Source organism: Acomys russatus, chromosome 8 (genome assembly GCF_903995435.1).
Source record: "Acomys russatus chromosome 8, mAcoRus1.1, whole genome shotgun sequence".
Lineage (NCBI taxonomy): Eukaryota > Metazoa > Chordata > Mammalia > Rodentia > Muridae > Acomys > Acomys russatus.
In genome coordinates, this window is record NC_067144.1 from 57,259,478 (window position 1) to 57,276,700 (window position 17,223).

Below are 17,223 nucleotides of genomic sequence, written 5' to 3' on the forward strand. Positions count from 1 at the left end.
GACACCACAATGACTAGTGAAATGGCCATCCTGAGAGTGTGTAGCTTTTACAAAAGTCAGACAGATTATAAGAATAAATATCTTCTGGTCAATAGTCTTTGTGTTTTTACATATGTCTATGTGTCTGTATGGATTTACATCTACCACCTTAGGCAAAAAGCAGAAAACTCTACTTTAAGAACTGTATATTATGTTTTAAGTAGTAAATATTTTTGTGCGAAAATAATCCTAGGATTCTATATTTCATATATAACTTCTTGAATATCAGATGTTTTAAACTTTATTAACACAAATTTCATAAACTTGAATCCATCAGACAACAATATTAACCATACCCAAAGATTATACAACTCAAAGAACTTTTGGAAGTAAAAAGGAATATAGCTACAAGGAAGATAGCAATCATAGTTTCTCATAAGCAATGATAGATTTGGGTACGAGGAACTCATTTGGTTTGTAATGTCATCATGGCATACATTCTTAGTAACTGGCTCTTTTGGTGTAAGTATACTCAAAAAGATCTGATAGGTCATTGACTATCAGGATCTTTGCCACAACTTATATGAGAAAATAACATTGTTTATAAAAATAAAGTTTATATAATTTTGTGATGAGAACATCACTCAATCAGTAGAGTGTTTGCCACATGCAGTCATGAGGACAGGAGTTCATATGCACGATTAAATCGCTGCTCTGAGAAGATAAAGACAATATGATCCCGCCATTTGCTAGCTAACTGGTCTACCAGAATCTGTGACCTTCCAGAAGCAGTGAGATATTCTCTTTTAAAATCTGGTGGAGCGTAATTCAAGAAGATACCCAATATTCACCTCTGGCCTCCAACTACATATACACACAGGTGCACATACAAATGAGCATGCACCTGTGTGCACACAACATGCATATAACAAATCAAAAAAGACAATTGGCTGGATTCAATAATAGAAAAAATATTCAGAACCTCAAAGCTAAAGAAACAACTTACTGAAAAAAATCATGGGCCCACTTGCTGTATGTATCATCGTTCCTCATCACAGTCAGATTAAAGATTTTAAATATTAGTTATTTCTTCTTGATTTAACAATGAAAGCTAAGGTCAACACACAAAACATGCTGGCTTTCCTCCTCAGGGTTTCACAGTCTAGTGGGAGTAAAAATACTCAGTTGTTGTCTATGAGCTTGTTCTCCTTGCAGCTTCTTGGTCTCCACACGATGACGGATTTACTAATGTTCTCCACATGTCCAGAGATTGACATCTATTTCTTAGACAGTTGATTTTAATTTTCCAATCCCTTCCTCCTAATTTTGATAATTGTAATACTGTGCTTCCTCTGGCTTCTTCATTTTAATCTTTGACAACCATGATGAGATTTCAACCCTTTGATTAGTAAGTAGATAACATTAGAAATTTGGGGAAAGTGAACTGGGTTGCATTGTGCCTTTGGTTCCTTGCGCCTTTGCTTATAATGAAACCACCTTCTCTGCACTTGACTTCATCCTGGCTTCTGAAAACTTTCTAGAAGTGGAGACAGCCACTGAGGAGACGTTATTAAGTTCTAGTATAATCCCAGTTCGCCATCTTCGACGGTGGAAGGTGCTGGGTAGGAACAAATGGCCATTAGCCTTCTTCCTAAAGATATAGCACAGCACACCGGTTTTGGTTCATTTTTCCGTTAATTTCAACACATTAGGAAACTTTAAAAGAAAATTTGGAATCTTACTTTCAAATCCCAACTCTCTCCTTAGATGTAAAACTATCACTCCCATTTTCAAAGATTATAAAATCATTAAATTCCAGTGACCAGATGAAAAAGCTGAGGAACAAACAATCCATGTTAACCATGAGGCACAGGGTTAAAATTTTTCTTTCCACTGATAAATCCCACCCCGGAACAGATTTCAGCAAGGCAGCTCGCAAAGCTTGCGGGTGAACTACACAGGCATGTGTGGGTGCTGAGCTCAGAGCCGGAAAGCAAACAGCTGCTGTAGCCTGATTTGAGTTAAAATAGTGTGAGTGTTTAGTCTGGCGCACGGCTTCGGGGGAGATTGGCAGCTGGGTCAAACAAAGTCCTTCCGTTGGCTCCTTTCCCAGCCTGCTCTGCTAGTATTTAGTGGGTCCTAGAGCTCTGTAGGGTCCTTTTCTCAGGCAAAATCCTAACATCTGACCGCACCCTCTTTGCTATTAAAAAAAGAAAGAAAAAGAGAGAGAGAGAGAGAGAGAAAGAAAGAAAGAAAGAAAGAAAGAAAGAAAGAAAGAAAGAAAGAAAGAAAGAGAAAAAATAGCTGTGTTTCTGCTTCTTTCGTTATAAGATAAATTGTCCCGGAGACAACCTCTCCCACTAACTGTGTGTTAGCCATGCATTTTTATCTGAAGAGCTGACACACTAGGCTCTCAACTGGTGTGGAAAGCAGCCTGTTACAGTGTGGGATTCATAAAAGGGCCTCTATGGTGTGTGAAAGAAAATCTGTGTGCTTAGGCAGGAAACTTTTTGATCTACAGAAAAGCCAGAAGACAACTAGGTAAGGCTCCGGGGTCAGATCTACTTGGGGGGGGGGGGGGGGCAAACTTTGATAGTAAAATTGGCCCATACAAGTGGTGCGTGCTTGCTCCTGTGGAAGATGAAATGTACTGAAGATTGTTTCACTTATTTTGTTAGTTGATTTAAAACTTCTATCAGGAGTGTCTAGTAGGTCTTTCGACGTTTTGGTTTTCTGTTGTTGAACCGGTCGCAGTAGATATGGTTTGATTACAGAGAGAAATCTTTGCAAGCTGACACAGAAAAATAAAATGTTTTCTTTTTTTTTTTTGGAGGGAAATTGACAAGTTTTAAAGATAAAGTGTATGAACATAGAGGGCAGGAGACACTGCATTAGACTACCATGGGTCTGATTACCTAAAAGAAAAGCAAAAAGTTTAATGCTGTTTTGCAAGGAATAGTAAGTAAGTTGTCTTTGTCTCTTACTTTTTAATTTTAGTGGCTGATTTAGCCTGTTGGGTCACATTTTTTGAGAGTGCTGCAGGCTGCCATGAATCCCTAATGAGGCCCCTTTGCACATGATTTTGGCTAAGTGCCAAAATCAACTTCCCAGAGGCGAGCTTTCTCTCAAAGAACCTGGAGCGATTTTTTTTTTTTTTTTTTTTTTTTTTAGAAATCATGTTTGAAAGCCGCCACAACCAGTTGTATAGGCATGTCAAAAAATGACTTTATACAGTAAATATGAAATAAGTCTTCAGTTTTTTTTCTCATATTGTCACTGTGAAGTGTTTGCCTGTTGCCACCTAAGCCACGATAGAGTAAGAACAATCTGAAAAAGAAGATGTAAGGACTTTTTTTTTTCCTTCAGCACACCAGAGTAGGGGTGTTCCCGTCTCACTGAGCAGTATAAACTATGAAGAGATTTTACAAAACCCGTCGGGACAAACAACATACGAATTCATAAGACTGTCCATCTCTGTAAGTAACGCGCTGTTAACAGTAAGTAATAGTTTACTGGAAGTTTGGTGCCTAAAATTAAGTTTAAAATTATTGACTTATGTGCGGTCTTTGTGTAAAACTGTCTTGTGTTTGGTATTTGTTGTTGTTAATATTTGTTACCTAATTTTAAAAGATTATATGATACCTTGATGCTTTTAACAAAGATTTTCGTGGAAATATTTGGTATGCAAACATGTCTGAGTGATGAAACAATTACGTTTAATTGCTTTCCTGTAAGATAAAGGGTGAGTTTTCCTGAAGAAGGTGAGAAGCTCAAAGACGCAGACGCATACACTTTTCAGAACAGTTTTTTTCATTTTGATGTTTCTGCACCTGAATTCTGTCATGGGAGCCGTTATGTAATTTCGTAGGATAAGGCTTTTTGAATTACATTCACAAGTTGCAATGAAATAGTCTCTTTATCTGGTGGCAACAATTCTAGATTTTATTAATGATCTTAAGCAATATCTTAAGACACTAAAAGCACTTAGTCTGAAAAGCACTTTAAAGTTAAGGGAATGGAATCTCTGTGTCTTTACTGTCTTAAGGAAATCCTTGTTATCACCATCCCCCTCACCTATCGTCTCGCTCCCTGTGTTACAGTAATCCATCTAATGCTTAAGTTTGATCTTAGTTAAATTTGTATTTTCTGTTTGTTATGTCAGTTAGTAGAAATATGAATCATAACTATCTTAATCGGTATGCTTATCACAAACATACCAATTTCCTTTCTCTTGACACATTGAAATACATTGTTCATTTGCATTGTCCAAGAAGCTGAAATGTAAAAAAATGTTAAAGGTGTTATGATTACTTTTGGATTAATTTATATGTGTGTACATATAGAGAGACAATTTTGTTTGTAGTTTTGCATTGTGCTTGATGGCATTATTTACAAATTGGTATAGACTGAGTAAAAGGCTGGAATGTATGAAATGGGCATCAGTCAACACTAAAATTCATGGAAATTAGAAGTTTCTAGTAATGTATCTGGATCAGTCCTCTTTGTCCAAAAGTTCATGGCCAAAATGCTATTTGATGTAACACTCTTCTTTAATAAGAAATTGATTTAATAAGAAATTCTTTAATAAGAAATATGTCACATTTTTGTTAAAATGGATCATTAAACTTGCTTCCATTAACCAAATACAAAGAACATCACATTGTCCAGTTAGCTCTAAAAATGCTTTTATTTTTTGTTTTCCTAATATCAACTCTTGTTCTATTTTTATTATCATAATTTTACTAGGTATCTGAAAATGGTAGACTGTTTCTCTAAAATTTGCTGAGAAATATTTTGACTGACAGTTGTAAAGATTTGTCTTGTTACTGTTAAATAGAAACCATAGCAACATAAGTGGATTCAGAGTTAGAAGTCTTAGGGCTCAGAGATAGATACATTAGGATATAAGTTCAGAAGATGAATAATCACGTACTTGACTATTAGCAAATATTTTCTTTGTGGTAGAAATAAGTAAGCATTGCGAGTATTTTAAATTATATACCTCAGTGCAGTAGTTAAACATTTACTTTCATTTGCTGTGCCAGTGAGCTGTTAGCTGAGTACAGCTATTGTGTAGGCTTTCAGGAACAATCACCAACTATCATTATTAACATTTTTAAAGTTTCTAGAGATACAATCAGTTTGAAAAGGAAAATATTTCTGTATATTTTACATTTATATTTTTTGAGACTAATAGCTCATAAATACTTCATTATTTGTTCATTCTTTTGAACAGTCTAAGTCCAATTCAATTTTCACGATGTAGAAACTTCAGAGAAATAAAACCCACTTGTAACTGTTCATTTAAAAGATTGCTATTTACCCATTTTAGTATGAAAGGAAGTTTTTTTTAGATCTTACAAGAGGTACGTAAAATTCTTTTTCCCCAATTAAAAGAGACATTAAGTAATTAAGTGCTAACTTTATTTTTATTGGAATGCATGTGTGGACCATTTTTATCTATAATTTTAGTGTGTGAGAGATATGAATAACAGGGCATTTTAGGTGAACATTTCATCGTTGCCTTGAAGTGCATTGGTCTAAATGGTCTGCATTCCAGTAATGAGATAAGCGCATTGCTACAGTAGATTGAATGGCATTATTGAGTTTTGGCCCCACCTCAGTGACCTCAGTCATAAAAGATTAGTTTCAGGCAAGAGGATTTGGGATTGGCGTAGTGAAAGTAGATAAGAAACGCATGTCAAGACATCAACCCTCCTCACACTGAAGAAAGAGTGTGCTAAAGTTAAAGGTCATCCATTTTATTCAAAAATTTTAATGGCACTATTTTGTCAGTTGTTCATAAAGTAAATCTTAAGACACTAATAAGCTTGTTGTAGCCTGAGCTGGGTTTTCAGATTTCTCCATAAGTGTAACTGCAACATTTTTCTTCCTTCAGTATATGAATACCTACTGTATTTTCAAGTAGCCATAATATGATTATAAATGTGATAGCCATTTTTAAATGTTTTCATTGAATCTAATATTAAGAACACAGAATTATATTCCCTGATTATAAGTCATTTTCAAGTAAAAGAAGGGTTGATGTGCAGTTGTTACATTTTCTCTTACGGATTTAGTTCTTAAATTATCATTAAATAACTAGTGCTATTTGATTTTTTTTTTAAAGCATAGTGTTGAATTCATTTTTATAAGTAACCTCATATATTATAGAGTGAAACAAAAATGAACTGTGTACAGCGCTATAATTTTCATAGTGAAAATCAAGATAACACCTCAGCCTAAGTTAGTTTTGTTTTGTTTTTTGTTTGTTTGTTTTTGTTTTGTTTCTTTAAGGCCAAACATTTTTTTCTAAAAACAAAAAACAAACACAAAACTTTAAGAACTTTTCAAAGTTATTCTTGTTTGTCTGTTCAGATGTGTTGTCAGTCTGTATGCCACCGAGGCCCTGACACATCTGTTCTTGAACTGTCTTGTGAGACATCTTGCCTTGCCCTGAGTTAGTTTCTGTCTCATACTAGTATACACTTTTTAAATTGACCTTTTTACTGGGACTTAGTGGTGGAAAGTCCACCAAGTCTGATTCTTTAGATAGTCTAATTTGCTGAATTGCTTTGCATGCATTATGGTCCTTGGCATGTTTGTGGCGTGAATCATAACATGTGATTATTACTAATTTTTAAAGAGATTAATTCATGGAGACTCTGGAGTGCAGTGATTAGCTTCAAGTGAAATTGTTTGCAGAACCCATCACTATTCTACCACTACTGAACCATTACACAACCCCTGTCTTCCAAAACACCTTGAGGCCAACCAGTTGTTCCACGTTCCTTTTCTCTTGATGACAAGAAGTCAATGTCTGTAAGGGGCCAAGGGGCACCTGAAATATTTTTAGATTTTTCTTAACCTTTACTGCCAAGTTCACTAGTGAAGAGATTTTGATAGAAGTGATGGTCTTATGCGAACATCTAAATAAGTTTGAGGAGTATGAACTTGATTTTGGTTCATGGCTAGCAAAGGGAGATGCTGGTCCAGCCAGTGGGGCCTGCTGCTCTAGCTCTAAGCATCTCAAGTCATCTGTCTCTTGAAATTCTGGTCTTGCTTCAGACCCCACAAAATTACGTCTCAAAAGCCATGTCACTGCTGACCACACTCATGCTGGTACTCTAGCCTCCATGCTTGGGGTTTCGTGGCAAATGCATAGTCAACAGCAAAGACTGAGGTAGGTTGGCTCAGTCCATTGGACATACCAGAATAATAATCAAGCAAACACTACCTTAGGAATGATAATAAGCTTTTTCATTTTGCCTTCACCTGAGCATCTTCCTGAAATATATACACCTGGGCACAGAAGATCACATTGCTAACAATTATAGAACATGCTTCTTTACTTGTGAATTAATAATCTGTATTTTCTTCAAAAGAGAATTTATAAATATATACTGTGTTAAATTTAAGGTTAAAAGTGGCTTTATTCTACTCTACTTGACATATGGTAAATTGCTCTTTGAGAAGATTTTTGTTTGCTTGTTTTGTTTTGTAGTATTGCATATTGGGGCCAGGTGCTCATGAACTCAAGGCACCTCCAATGCTAAAATACCTTAGTTACATTCCTTGTGGATTATCGTTTTCGCAGGGAAGTGTGAGTTTTCTGCTCATACTGTAACTCTGAACATTATGTGCATATTCCTTGGCACATTCTATGGTTTTCTACCTTAACCATGCTTCTTTTCATTCCTGCAGTTCATTCATAAATATTCACCGCAGAGAGTTCTTTTTAATCAATGTACGATTTTAGCTCATCTATTCAGGGAACCTGACATTCAGAGAGGTTGGTGCATTGAAAACCCTTATTGATGTGTGATTTGACTATTTCTAAAACATCTTGTCAGGAAGTGAATCCTGATGGTTTAGAAACAAAGAATGATTGGTAATTTTGACAGATGAGACAGTTATAATCAGGTCATAATATTTGTAGAATGATAACATTTTTATATTGACATAGTTTTGTGCCAACATGCTTAATTAGAAAACTGTATTTGTTACCAGAAGTCAGTAATCGATTTTAGTAATCAGTAGTTTGATATGACTGAGTCAAACCCCGGGCTGATTAAGTGAAGAGATAGATTTTCAATGAACTGTAAGCTCTTATATTACCTCATATCTAGAATTGGTTTTAATTTTCTACGTGCAAATCTTTCCATATGAGTATAATAGTTTTTAAAATTGACTACTAGCCCAGAAAGTTTGTTTTTTTAATCTTAGATATGAAAAAAATTGGTAAATTTTGTTATAACTTACCTTTAAAACCTACTTAAAATCAAAGTTGAACAACTAACACATGTAAAAAGTGTAGGTATGTAAAGTGACCGTAGGTGAAATGATGTATAGAGCGAAAGTGTCCTCTTGGTTAGAAATCCAAGCATTGCAATCCAAGCAGGTAGAGCTTCCCCTCTCTCACTTGAGAGAAGCACAATTAAAAGTCATTTCCAGATGCATGAATGAACATCTGCTCTCCTCTAACTAAATTCTGCAGGAATGAACTAAATTATAATAGGCTTAAAAGTCACCATATTTTTAATGGATTTTTAAGCTGTTTAGCACATGACAGTAGATGAAGGGAGCTGGTGCTGATGAGCACCAGAAACTATCGCCATTTAAGTGTAATGGGTGCCCATACACGATTTTATAATATAGTGCATAAAAGCAGTGAAAGCTTCCTAGATACTGCTGGAAAGTGTGTGTCTATATATGTTCATAAAATGGAGAGAGAGATCTTATATTTCCTTTGCCTACTGTTAAGGAAAACACCAAGAGTAATGTAAATGACTCAGTTAATATATGGACTTCTAGGGCTTGGAAGATAGCTCAGTCAGTAGACTGCTTCCTGTGTAAGAATGAGGACTGCCTGTAGATCTCCAGCAGGCTCTTAAGGACCCTGACATGGTAGCTCACATTGTAATCCCAGTGCTGGGGAGATGCCACAAGAGGATCTCTAGGGCTCTTAGGCTACCAACCTTGCCTGAATGTGGGCTCCAGGTGCGGTGAGAAACCTTGTCTCCAAACATAAGGCAAACCGTTGAGGAAGGCACTGGGTATCAATATCTGGCCATCATGTACACAATGTACTCACAACGCAGGGAGGAGAGACAGACAATATGAGGTGGAGGGAGAGACAGGTAAATCATGTGGATCATTTTACAAACAGTGAATATGGTATTAGCCTTCTCTCACTGTAGCAAATTACCTGAAGCCATCATATTAGAAGAAAAACGATAATCTGCTCATGGTTTTGAAGGTCTCTACCTACAATAGATTAATTAGTTGGCTTTTGATTAATTAATGAATTGGGGCATCACATGTAGTCCAGAGTCTATAGGATGGAAAAATATTTATACTGTATGGCCAGAATTCTATGAGGATAAGAGAAAGAGGCAAGAACTCACCAGCCACTTAGGCACATGTCCTAATGACTTTATGGTTTTCTACTAGCGTCAACCCAGTAAAGATCATCAAAACTCTAATACATTGAGCCTTTTCAGTGGTATGCATATTCAAATACAGCACGCATTATCCCATTTCTCTAAAAGTATGAACATTTTTCTTCACCTGCCCATTTTACATGAAGTTGCCAACATGTCCTGTAGCACTAAGGTACTGTTATTAATATTACAGAATTCGATTAAAACTTGTCCCTTACTAAGCATCCTGGACATGAAACAGATTTTTCCATGCAATGAAAATAGTCTGTTTTTCTTTAGGAATCCCTGGGAAAATGAAACTATGGCTTAACAGAAGGAGACAAGAGGCTGGGATTCTTTGCTTTGGTTTGGTTTGGTTTTGGTTTTGATTTTTTGAGACAGGGTTTCTCTGTATTATCTTGGCTGTCCGGGACTCCTTCTGAAGACCAGGCTGGCCTTGAACTTACAGAGATCCATCTGCCTCTATCTCCCAAATGCTGGGATTAAAGGCATGCGCTACCATACCCAGCGAGGCTGGGATTTTTTAGGACCTTTATCACATGCAGGTCTACATAATGTTCAAGATCAATTCACCCACATTACAAAAGTAGTTGTATTTTTCTCAGAGAAATTTGAACAGAATTTTAAAAATTTGATCCCAGAAATAACTGCAGAGGTGTGGTGATGGATTCCTTTATCTGTCCTATCTACAACATTCTTTCAAGTGAATGACTCCTGACCTTGAAAGTACTATGGGTTCTAGTTACAGAAGCCATGAGTCAGACTCCCTACAGAGCCTTTTAATATTTCATGTCCATCCTGCAAATGACTAGGAGGAGTACAGTACCTCATTGTATAATGGGAAACCCAAAGTATTTAATTACTTTTCTCTGAGTTGTAGTTCTATTAAGCATTGCTGTGTAGGGATTTCATTTTGTGTTGCTAGCTTCTTTGTATTGCTTATTATACTTCATATTTAGTGATCACAGATCTAGACAGACTGAAGAAACCTTAACTACACAACTCTCTGAACTATCTCCCACATCACCACTCCTCCACTCTGCCATCTCTCCCCTCCTCCTTTTCCTTCTTCTCCCTGTCTCTATTAATAGTTCCAATCATATGTGAATGAGCCACCAGTTAGAAAGTACTGGGAGATATTGGTCATTGATACAGGAGGTTTTCTGAAGTGTATTTTGCATTTCTTCCAAGTTAAGCAGTTGTCAGTGACAAATTAACTTTTGTCGCATGCAATTTTCTGTGAGGAAATAAACTATGATAATATCTACATGCTGGGGTTTCATTTTTAATGTGTGGCTCCTTTGCACATCAGTGACTTAAAATAATGAGAACTCTGGAATAGTATAATAGGGAAGTATTTCTCAAGAAACTGCATTAATATGATTTGCCAACAACAGCTGCTTATGCATTGTTTATGTAATGATGACTGGCTGTCATAACTCAAAAGAGCTTGATCTTTGGTCAAAAAATTTTTTTTTCCAGCCCTCACACTGTTGAGTCCTTAAAGAACCATGGTCACCCAGCTTTTTATTTTATGCAGGAGAAATTATGACTGCATAATAGTGGAAATGGCTTTTGTGTTCATGCTTTTAACTCTGGTAACTGCACAATGGACATTTCCCTCAGATTCTCACTCTAGAATTCCGTTCCTTCACCTGCATAAGGCTCTTTATCCTCTAAAGATGTCATTGAATTCATTTTATGTTGTCCATCTATTGCTAGACATGGGGCCAATACTTAAGAGTGATTTGTTACCCTGGTGAGACTCATTTGGAGAAAATTATTTTTTCATGTTTAAGTGCTTATCAACTGCAAATAGATTTCAGGTTATAGGTTGGGATTTCAGGTTAGAGACTGAGCCTAGTATCCATTTCTCCTCTCTGCTCTAGGAATGCATCTCCTGTACAGATCTGTGCAAACACTGCCCAGACCGCTACAATCTCTGTAAGTTTATACATGATGCTTCAGTACTGATGACTTTAGCAGGCCTTGTTTTCTTGGTATAGAATATTCCCTCTGGCCCTTGCACTCTTTCTGCCTCCTCTTTTACAGAGTTCCCTGAACCCTGAGGGGAGAGATTTGGTGGAGACATCACATTTATGACTCCAGGTCTCTAATTCCCTGTACATTGTCAGTCTGTGAATCTCTGGATTTGTTCCCACTTACTGCAAGAATGGTTATAGCAGGATGTCATTTGGAGTTGTTTTGTTGCTACATTCCTTTAGCAGGCAACAGAACTTGATTTTTAGCTAAGGCCCTGACCTATCTATTCTCAGATTCTTGGCCACACAAGCAGTATGGTAAGGTTTCATCTCATGGAGTAGGTCTTAGCTTAAATCAGATATTGGTTGTTTACTCTCACAAGCTTAGTGCCATTATTGCACCAGCACACTCTGCAGGTAGTGTGCCATGAACACTAGTATTTAGTGCTGAAGGCTCTAGATAGGCACCAGTTCATCTTCTCCATGTTCAATGAGGGGTGTGTGTGTGTGTGTGTGTGTGTGTGTGTGTGTGTGTTTGGATTTTTCTACATACAGCTAACCAATTTGATTGGCACCATTTGTTGAAAGTTTTGTCTTTTTTCCCCAGTTTATATTTTTGACTTTGTTATCAAAAAATATGTGTCCATAGATGTGTGGACTTACTTTAAAGTCTTCATTTTGTCTTTTTTTTTTTTTTTTTGTACTAATGTCATGCTATTTTATCGCTATAATTCTGTAGTACAAATCTTAGACTAAGGATATTTTTTCCCTGCAATTATTTTATTATTCAGGAGTGCTTTATAAAGCTTGCTTGTTTTATCTTTTGCTAACTATAATCTGTGCATCTTTGTACAATGAAAAGTGAATACAAAACAGTGTATTCTGGTTATTGTAGAAAATATTTTCAAGAAATTATTATTATTATTACTTGTGTTGTATGAGTGTTCTGTCTGCCTGCATGCCTTTGTACCATGTGTGTGGTGCTCTTGGAGACTAGCAGGAGATGTCAGATAGTCCAGAGCTGATGGTACTGACAGTTGTGAGCCACAATGTGGCTGCTGGGAATTGAACCCAGGTCCTCTGGAAGATAGCCAATGGTCTTACCACTGAGCCCTCTCCCTGTCCCCCATAAGTATTCTTGAAATAATGTTATTATTTATTATGTGTATATAAATATAGTTGTGTTAGTAAAAATATTCATTTAACTTGATCAATTTATTGTTTTAAACTTAAGAGTTTTTAATTTTTTCTGTTGTAGGGCAAATACTTAATCTGTTTTTGACATGACATAATTTAGAATAAGCCTTAATATGCATGACCTCATCATTGCATGTATTATATGAGCAAAATGTAAGCCTCAATATTATGTTTTGTATTTGTACGTACACATGTATGTGCTCACAAAGGTCAAAAAGCATTGCATCCCTGAGTCTAGAGTTACAGGTGGTTGTGAGTGACCTTATGTGGTGGTAGGAACTAGGTCCTCCACAGAAACACTACTGCTTAACCACTGAGCTTCGTCTCCATTCCCCAAACCCAGTATTTTGATCATAAAGATAAATACTTACTTAAAAGTTATGGGAATAGGTTTAGAGAAACTTTGCTTACTAATTTGTACACTTTTTTGACCATTAATCATATCATGTGACTGTGCAAATTGAACATGATTTACTCTACTTCGAAAGTTTTAACATCATTAATTAAAACTTTTTAAATTATTGTTTGCAGAAAAAAATAATGTTGTGTTATATAGTTATCTTTAACTAATTCACCTAATAAGTTAACCTGGTACCCTCAACTGAATGCTTTCTCCAAGAGCCAATTTATATATTTATTTATTACTTTGGCCATTTTGATGAACACTATGGGGTTATCATCTGGTTGTTACACAAAATTGCCAATAAGCAACTACTTCCATAAAATAAAAAATATTAAAGTCATATATCAAAAATGTAGTTACTATATGATACATAATCCCCTCAGGAAGTACAGGTTATCACTGGACGGAGGACAGGAGGACAACTTCCTATGCCCGACAGTGAAATAACTAGTATCTAAAGCTGGTAGAAGCTGTACTACAGCGTGCACAACATTTTCGTCAACTATAGCGCTGCTCTGTTTTTGTTCTTCTTCTGTTTCTTGTTTCTCTTTCATAATGAATTAAATTGCGGTAAATATTGGAAACTCTCCTATGAAATCATAGAGGAACTGGTATTTTCTGAAATACCTTTTTAAGAAAACTGATTTGATTTTTGTTTACTAATCAACACATTGCTCATGTCTGTCGGAAGTTAATTAATAGTACATTGTAAGCAATTTGCTTTTGCGTTCCCCTTCACAGTTACCTTGTGAAGACATTATATACAATCCTTATGCAACAAAGTCATGTTCTGGTATTTTTGTCTTTAAATAACCAGCTCAATTTTGGCCAAGGTCAAAGAGACTTAAACCTTGTTATTATTTTTGACAGCTATACAATGCCTGATAATGGTTCTATTTCTGACACCAGCTGGCAGCACGTTCCTTTTCAAATGAATTCTTAGATGCCCTGGTCACAATCCAGACATGCAAGGGACACTCTGAATTCCACTGATGTGCTTCTGCCTAATTAAATATGTGTCCCTAATAGGAAGAGAAGGCCAACTTTAGTGACGCTTTTTCTCTATGTAATTTTTTCTTAGTTATTAAGTGTGTTTTTAAAACAATGCCTGAAGGCTTCTGGATAAGCGAATTAGGACATTTTAGAAAAAAGCACTAGCTTGTCATGCCAGTGACATGGTGTGATGTAGTGTGCATTTGGCCTTAAAAAGTCTATAATTGACTTGGAGATCTCTCTTCCCTAACTCAGGATGTCATCTTCTGTCAGTTGGTCTTTGCTAATAATGACAGTGTCTGGTATTCCTCTGATCAGGCTGTGTTATGGATCAGGTTCACAGATTAGATTAAACAACAGAAGAAATCATCTGAGAAGGAAACCTGACTTAAAGGATGTGTAATATGAACTTACTTTGAATAAATCAGAAATAATGACCAAGGAGAAAACCAATGTAGATTTATACACACACATACATATTATTAAAGCGTGCTGTGCTTATACCCCTTTTCTTTCAGAGACAAAGTCTCACTGTGCAGTTATTCTTTCCTAGAATTCATTCTGTTTCTCAAATAGCTCTCAAGAACACTGCAAAGGCTTCTGCTTCAGTCTCCCCAGCACTGGGCTTGCAAGTATGAGCCATTAAGGATATTTTTATGTGCTTCCACTTAAGCCTCCTTGGTTAGGTATGCCAGTGTCTGTAGACGTCCCTCCAGGTTTCATGGCAGGTGGGGAAACATTCCATGAAGAGATGAGAATGAAAATACATTCATCCTGACTTAGGCTGGATCAAACTTTTGGAGTTTGATACCATGTGACTTATTGCCAGTATACTTAAACACAGTGTAATTTGGAAAAATATAATATAATCACCAATGAACAAGGAAGCATTATTACATTGAAACTCACCTCAGGATACATATAATTTCTTCCAAAAAGATGGGTTCTAGAGATAGGTTACCTATATTATCTTAAGGGTCTAAGGATGGATCTGACTTGGTCTTGGTGTTAGAGGTAGTGTAGAGGTAGCCACCCCAGTCCTGTATGTACAGGCCCATACAGAGGTAATGTAAGGATCATTTAGACTATTATCCACCATAGTACCTATCGTTGAAGCTTGGTATGGCCTGGCTTAACAGATAATACAGATCACCATGGTTAATCACCACCAGCTCCCAACTTTCTAAGACACTTTACTAGGACAATTTCCTTTTTATTTTAAACACTTTCTTAGTTATTTTTATTTTAATACAACTACTGTAATAATAACCATGATCCTGAAAAATCAAGTATAATTCAAGAACATGAGTTCCAGATGAAATATCAACATATATAGGTAAAGATACAGAGACAGATATAGAGACAAAGACATATAGATATATAGGCTATCTACATGATATAATTTAACTGAACTAAGTTTAATTCCTGGCAAATATTTTGTCTCTGGAATTTTTCTAAAGGTCTTTATCTTAAGATTATCTTTATGATCATGGAAAGATTTCTGTAGAGAGAAGCAGTCCATTTGTATTTTTATTGCTAATTTTATTTGGAATCACTGATATTCATATTCTGAAATCATTATATTTTCTATTCATTTGTTTTATTTAAAAATAAATATATCAGTAGACAATCATTTTACTCCATATTTGCTTCTTTTGTAAGAGTAAATGAATTATATTTACAGTAAACAACAAAATAGTGAAGTCTATAATTCTTTTGTCTTGAATAATTATATAATGATTTAGCACCAATAATTTAACCAATTACATGTTGGAAGTACATAGAAAATGCTATTTCCAATAAATTCCTTTATAAAAATCATAATAATGAATACAATTTAAATGGCTTGTTTTAACAGAAAAAATAACTAAGATGTGCTTTTTTCTTTTTCTTAACTTCTGGAAGTTAAATGATAATTTTAGCAATATGAATATAATAGCTCTCAAGACCCATTAGGAGAATTGTTGGATACGTACTGTTGATCTCCTGACCTGTAGAACTATTTATTTATTTTAAATCCTGGTGGTCATGAATGCAAAGTAATATGCCATTATGATACATGACTAGGTTGAAATGTATTAAAATTCTAATGCAAAAGCCATGAGTTGTGGAACAAGCCTTTAATCCCAGCACGCAGAAGGCAAAGGCAGGTAGAACTCTGTGAGTTCGAGGCCAACGTGGCCTACATAGTGACTTCTAGGATGTCAGGGCTATGTAGAGAGATTCTCTCTCAAAATATTTCATACATACATACATACATACATACATATACACACACACATACATACATACATACATACATAGATACAGTGCAGAAGAGTGAAATCATTACTATCTATTCAACCCTTTGTGATCTAGTGTTACTCATTTGATTACTAATGAAACCAGAGAATCTTTAAAGGAAGTGTGAAAAATTAGCCTAACTCTTATTCTCATATCTGATGCATATTAGATAACTACTAGGTAAATGATTCATGAAAGGAAATGACAAATAATCATGAAACAATCACGTAGCATACGGTGTATACATCCTTCATGGTAGATTCAAACAAATTGCAATTAGATCTACTAAGCAGTTCCCAACCGTCTAAATGAAGTGAATATACATTTCTGTATTCCTGCTAAACCCGCGTATGTGAGTGTAGAACATTAAACAGTAATTAACCAGCCTTGCAAGTAGGTTAAATTAAGTTAGCCAAACATATAGGCTTTTTTGAACGCTCTTGGGTCTGGAGAGATGACTCAACAGTTAGCAGCAATTGTTGCTCTTACAGAGAACTTAGGGATCAGTTCTCACCAACTACAAGATGCTCCACCGGAAACCAGTTCTAGAGGGTCTGACACCCTATTCTGGCCTCCCTGGTATCAGGAACAGCTGTAATGTACATGTACAGTAGCTCAGCCATACAAATAAAAAAATAAAAGGTGAAATAAAAATAATATTCTTTAACTAAAAACGAAAAAAAATAAACCAACACATATCTTTTTAAAAAACATCTTTAAGCAAAACATGTTTTTCCTTACTACCTGGGCAACTTGGAAGGTTATTACAAAAATCAAGAAACCGTGAATAAATGGTCTCTTCAAAACCTGCTTAAATAATATATCTCACACTTGGGTCTTGTGACTCTTGCCGAATAGAGAATGGGATGATAGATGATCAACAACTAAATGCCTAAATAAGTGGTTAGGGCCATCTAAATAATCCTAATAACGTGAGTGTCTT

At 35.8% G+C, this 17,223-nt stretch overlaps 1 long non-coding RNA gene across 2 annotated transcripts in view; it reads left to right on the plus strand.

Annotated features, from left to right (window-relative positions):
* The first annotated feature begins 2,220 nt into the window (after positions 1-2,220).
* LOC127192819 (uncharacterized) overlaps positions 2,221-17,223 on the plus strand; it is a 97,473-nt gene continuing 82,470 nt past the window's right edge. For both annotated transcript variants that reach the window (XR_007831075.1, XR_007831074.1), the window contains exons 1-2: positions 2,221-2,520; positions 3,346-3,476. This is a non-coding gene — a long non-coding RNA (uncharacterized LOC127192819). The remainder of the gene's footprint in view (positions 2,521-3,345; positions 3,477-17,223) is intronic.